General features: G+C 35.3%; 1 long non-coding RNA gene across 1 annotated transcript; it reads left to right on the top strand.

Annotated features, from left to right (window-relative positions):
* The first annotated feature begins 140 nt into the window (after positions 1-140).
* LOC121416984 lies at positions 141-5,988 on the top strand. The gene is made up of 3 exons (XR_005970285.1): positions 141-339; positions 5,204-5,328; positions 5,811-5,988. It is a non-coding gene; the product is annotated as an uncharacterized LOC121416984 (long non-coding RNA).
* Positions 5,989-6,573: the final 585 nt, after the last annotated feature.

The raw sequence follows: 6,573 nt of genomic DNA on the forward strand, positions 1-6,573 counted from the left end.
TTGTTGTTGTTACTAGAATGTGACAGTTATGAGTTTCATTCCACAAAGTATTCGCAACTTTCAAAATTTGCAAAATGAAAATGGATTTATTTAAAATTAATCCTTAAATGTAGGAAGAACGATAGATGTTTGTGGCAAATTATATCCCATGTGATACAGTGCTGCCCCCAGAATTAAACAAAACACCTCTAATAATATACACTATGAAATATGACAACTCATTTTCCTTTGCAGATGGAAAATATTGGGAACTTTTTGAGCGGATGCAAAAGCATAGGAATACCTAACGACTATCTATTTCAAATTGTGGACTTATTCGAGGCAGTCAACATCCCACAGGTAATTATAACTTCAGTTCAACTTAACCTACACTGTAAAAACTGTGGTGTTAAAACTAACACCAATTGTTGTTAATAGAGGACCACACCCTGAGGTGTTAAAATAACACCCCAGAGATTGAACATAACACCAAAGAGTGTACATGTAACAACCATAGGTGTTGTATTAACACCTATAGGTGTAAAACTAACACCACCAATTTATCACCGGTGTAATATAATTGGTGTGGTCCTGTATTAACACCACAGTTTTTGCTGTGTAGGCTCATTTAAATTGATGTGTACGATAGCAATGAAGCGACACGATGCTGAGGTTAAAAGGACAAAGGTCAAGGTCACAGTGACTCATTTTCAATGTACCCTTCTGAAGTCCTTGTAAACGCGATAACTTTATTTTGACTTAACCTAGGCTCATAATTTGGTGTGTATGAATCCCAGAAAGCCTTTTGATTTTGAGGTCAAAATGTCAAAATCAAAGTAACATGTTTTTTTTTTACCTTGCCATTCTGAAGTACTTGTTAATGCGATAACTTTAGTTTAACTTAACCTACAGGCTCATATATTTTGGTGTGTATGATACTAGCGCAGATACCAGCAATTCTATTGATTTTGAGGTCAGACATCCAAAGGTGAAGTCGCCACCTTTCACTTTTCTTGCTTGACCAAAGGCAATAACTCCATTTTCCATGTTACAGGCGGGTGTATTATGTGCTCGCCTTAGCGACACTCTTCTTTTTTAAATAACAAACAACATATTTCATCAATGGTGAGAGATTCAAGGAGTCCACTTGGCCGGCACCAGTTGGTGCCAGTTCGCGCCAATGCTAAGCGGCTTTGGCTCTTCGTGCCGCCAATAAGGTTAAGTGTTTATGGCGCACAGAGATACGATCTTACGTATACGTAAGCTCCCGAAGGGAGCTAGAGAGGCAACTCTTTTCGCGCGTTTTTGATTTTCCATAGGTTTTGTACATAACAAACATGGCTGCCATTTGTCCAATTTGAAGGTTGATTTTGGAAGGTCAATGTTTAATTCATGAGTAATGACGTCAAAATACGCATAATGCACTTGTATGATTGGATAAAATGCTAATGTTTTATTCATGCGTCATGCATTAAACATTTTTTTCCGTCCCACAATTCCCTACGATATCTGTGCGAAGTGTCGTTCTTTTTGATTCTGCGAAATTCAACTTTTTGAAATACAATAGCAAGTCTAATTATCTGTTTTTAGAATTGGTGTTCGAAATCATGATTTCTGAGTGAACTTCAATGGAGCAGAAAATCTTGGAGGAAACATTGATATCAATCTAATGACATTCCATAGGAATAAAAGTAAGTTAAGTTCAATTCCTTACTTTGATCTTAGTTGAAATTGTAATGTGTTTGCTGGGGTTCGGCGTCGCATGCATGGCTTTATGTGCAGTTTACAACGCGAACCACAATGTCCATATTTCCATTTCTTTTTCCTGTCCTGATCCCAAATAAGTCTGAAATCTGACTGACATATTTTGTCAGAAAATAATATAGTTTTTCGTAGAACTAAGTTGGTTAATTGGGATGCTTCATGTCCGCCCTTATTAAATCTGTATTTCAGTTCTTATTGTCAAATATCAGGGTTAGATGTGGACTTGTTTAACGGCAAAGCTGCATCAAAATTAAGCCAAATATATAGCCAGAGCGGGATGCGGACTTTGATATCACCGTTCCCAGCCGGCTGCAAAATTGCCGATGTAGGCTAGGTCATTAGGTGTTGGAAATTAATTGTCAAAGAAGCTCGAGTTGAAATTTGAAGTTATAGGCCATGGGCCGAGTACTGATTTTTCGACACCGCTATTTCAATATAATTATCTGCATTTAAAATGAAATGAAATTAAATCTAAATGAACTGAATGATGAATCTGCTTGGAATGATATTGGTAGATTTTGCCATGCCCATGGTCACTCATGGAATGATTTGAGACAGATGTTAACGTTTTTTTTTAATAAAAGTAAGGCCCTAGGATAGGTCTATCGTATTATAGATTAAAAAAAAATTCTAGATCTGTCTGGTTTGACTTTTTTTCTACAAAGATTTTTTAAGTTAACTTTAATTTTATTTTAGTTCCTGGCTGGACCGTTGGACTAAAATATAATTAGCCTAGCAAAGGAGTTTAATGATTCTTTTTTTTTGGGGGGGGGGGGGGCAACATTTCTATGTCAGGGTTCAAACTGCTCAATTGTTTTTTGGAAGGGTTGAGAAAATTTATAGTGCCCTATTTTGAATTGTTTAAGTATAAGGCTAAGCAGAGAGAGCGGCTGATCCGATTGATTTATCTTTACTGTCCTCACTTGATGTTATTTGTGGTGAAAGGGCAAAGGGTCATTTAAACCTGCAAGCAAGTGAGCTAACCCTTTTTTAAAATAAAAATCAAACTTAAAATTAAAGAGGAACTCACTTAACGTAGAGATTCAAATCAGACATGTTTATTGACGAGTGCAAAAAATTTAATGATTGACTCGCACTGATGAATGAGCGAGAGCCATATTATCACACAAATGATAATTATCCTACATCTGTCAAAGCTGGCTTGGTGTATATATACACAACAAAAACAGTAAGTCCCCCCTTGAACAAACATCAATAATTTCTGAACCAATTCGAATTATTGATATATTTTTACATGAGCGTGTATGTAATTTTATAGGCTACCCTCTGAGTAAATGTTATGGACGTATTTTACGTCATGCTTCAGTGAGCACCGTCAGAAGGCAAAAATGTCACTTTTCAAAAGTCACAAGCCAAATATCATGACTTTGATTCCATTTTACTGGAACTAATTCCACATTCTCATCATGAAAAATAGTCAGAAGGCTTGTAAAAGGTACTTTCTAAAGTACGATACAACTTTTTTTGCTAAATTTCATGGTTGAATAAACACAAGTCCGAATTTGCAATATTTTTACACATTTATATCACTAAGAATGAAAGAATATGATGACATTTATTTTTGGGAAGAGTATCTTCAACAATATTCACCGTTTTACGGTTCAATGAACATTTATTAAAAACAAAAAATACGATTTTCAAATATCATAGACAAGTATTGTTTCATTTTGGTAACTGAAAATGATCTTTTCTCAACTTTTTCGTTATGTTCACGACTATTTAACATGCTTCAATGATTCAAAGGCGTTTAATTAAACATTCACGCTTGAATGAACATGTGGAATGTGATGCTCTCTTTTTTACGTTATTGGAAAAAATGCAATTCGTAACTATGGATATCTGTTAAAAACCTCCTTGCATAGTTCATTTGATTTGATTTTTATGAAAATCCCGATGTTTAATGCATCAGTGAGCACATAATATTCGAAAATTATGCAAATGAGAAGAAAGTTCAAAGCCTTGGCCCCACTCTCTGCCGTGTTGAATGGTTATTTTGGTGTGCGCGCCTTTTGGATAGTGTTACTCTGAAGCCATGTGCGAAGTTTCATGAAAAAACTGTTGGCAGAAGAAGCAAAAACCGTCCATTAAACAAACCCTCATTTCATATTTGTGAAAATTTTGACTTCTTCTCTCATAGACTTGTGTACATTATGAGTGCATATGTTTAAGAATAAGTAAACCCTCATTCAATATGGTGGAACTTTTTTTCAAGGCTGTCTTTAGCAATGTCATTTGGCAGTAATGTTTATTAACCTATGGGCGGAATTCTGTGCAAAAATGAAATCGATATGTTTATTCATGGATGAGTGAGCACGCATCAAAGTGGGAAAATTGGTATTTTCAATGTCACAGACTCATTTTAAAGGGACATAAAGTGCATATTGAGGGCAAATTCGGTTTCAAATGTTTTTGTTTTATCATCCATCATTTCTATCACCACACACTTTTCGAACTTAAAACATTTTCATGGTTGAGCGAGCACATTCGAAAACTTAGGAATGAATACTCTTTATACGGCATAAATGTATTCTTTTCGTAACAATTTTTCATGATCAGTTTAATTTATGGGCAAATTAGTGGTGGACCCAGAATGCTAAATGGGGGAGGGGCCTATAATCGGGGGAGCCACCAACATTTTCAAATTTTAACATGATCTATAGCAAGTTGTAAAGGATACTACCATAACCCCCTATGATGATACGTCACAATACAGGGGCCGTGGAACGGTTTTCAAAGTGGGGGGGGGGGGGAGGTGGGAGGTAGCTGAGCCAAAAGTGGGAGGGTGGGGGCTGACCATGCAAAAATCACAATCGTATGGTCATTTTTGTACATGCTTTTTGAAAAAAGTGGGGGTCTGAACCCCCTCACCCTGCTTCCGCGGCCCCTGCAATACATTGTGCTCACTCAACCATGAACATACAATATCAAAATTGTGTGTGGAGTGGCTATATGATGGATAGTAAACCAGTATAACACAATAAAATTCACCTAAAAAACAACTTTTGTCCAACATTGTATTTGCACAATCTGAAACACGACTCTTGTGACTTTCAAAAATAGTCATTTTTAATTCAATCTTTGATTATTCATGCATGACTCAACCGATCAATTTGATATTTCCCCAGGAGTTGCCTAATGAGTGTAGAAATCCACCTACGAAATATAATATCTCAAAATAATTCCGTTCAAAAGTTACAGCAATTTGATTTAGGGGGACTTACTTTTTTTGTTGTGTATATATATATTGAAGATTGACAAAAGACCTCACTAGAGTAGGCCACGTATGCTTGAACCATTTAGTTCTTGGTCAAGACCTGCTTTTTTCTAGTTGGGAATTGTGAAAGCTGGAAACTCTGAAAAAATTGTTTTTAGAGAGGAATTTTGTTTATCATTTTTGAAATTTTTAACTGTAAAGTATTGTATGTATATTGAATTGCAGATCCAATGGGATCCAGTTCTTAGCAGTCCCAGCCTATTCAGAAGTACAAAGTCAAATACCATTTGTACATCACCAAGAGGTTCAATCTGATGTGTAACAGGATATCTGATCTAAAAGCTTGCCAGGTATGCTTGTTTTCATAAAAATATAAAAAACCTATTTTTCTGAATCATGTTATATCCCATAAAGTAAAGCTCCATGATGAGACAATACTCTTTGGATTCAGATTCACCAGTATTTCCATTATCATCAATGCATACTTATTGTCCATGTATCTTAGCTATATATATTAATCATACATAAAATCACTTTCAAACTCAGTTATTCTGAAGACAGAAATAAAAAAGGACAAAATATTGAGATTAATCTTTCGATATATATTTGAATGGGTTTTCACACTTAATAAAAATAAGTTATATGAATAATGATCTATAATAGTGATCTATGATTTTTATCTCGCAACATAAGTTACTACATGTGCATTTTTAAAATGATATTGCATGGAAGAGTAAGGGCTTAAAACTTCTAAATAAACTGGACTACATGAGTAAGAGTAATTTATATCAGCAGCTCATTTTGTTCCCTTTTCTTTTTGTTTACTATGCAGGTTTCACAGGCTGTTTGAGTATCACCAGGGCAGATCAAGAAGAAAATTGAAGGCCAGATTCATAACAAGCAGTTGCTTCATTGCAATTACAGATTTAAACATTGAATGAATTTAAATAAATGTGTCGATACATATTGAATGTTGCTTAAACTACACATCTGTTGAAAAAAAAGATTAATTGGAGTATAGATATTTAGGTCCATAGGTTTCACACAAGATTAAAATATTTTTCGAAAGGGCACACTTATCCCCCCCCCCCCTTTATCATGTTTATTAATGTTCTAATCATCTACATGTAGTACTTATAGTAGCGAAAGCACTTTGAATAATATTAGTAGTTTGAAAGGGATAGGTTGTATTCGGTAATCTAAACAATGCAGAATGGGCCTTTACTGAGGTCTGGGCTATGTAACATACATGCCTACAGACACATAAAAGGTGATAAGAAATAATGGATTTTCATTGAAAAAATGTGCATAATAAAAACAAGGTGACAGAACAGAGGGCGAAGAAATCACTCTCAGTCCTGGACCCCAATTCATTAAGACCAACCACTATTCTAGCTTTGCCATTCTGGTAATTACCATGGAAACATTAAAGCAACAGATCAACATTGGGGTTCCCATGCTAGTTGCTAGTTACATTTGGGGCCAATTACCATAATTGAAGTCCTTATGAAACAAGAACCTGTATGTATTGCTGGACTAATATTAAGCTGTTGAATTCATTTTCTGGGGGAAGTGAAAAGTTGCACTTTTTTAAT

This window comes from Lytechinus variegatus, chromosome 6 (genome assembly GCF_018143015.1).
Source record: "Lytechinus variegatus isolate NC3 chromosome 6, Lvar_3.0, whole genome shotgun sequence".
NCBI classification, from domain to species: Eukaryota; Metazoa; Echinodermata; class Echinoidea; order Temnopleuroida; family Toxopneustidae; genus Lytechinus; species Lytechinus variegatus.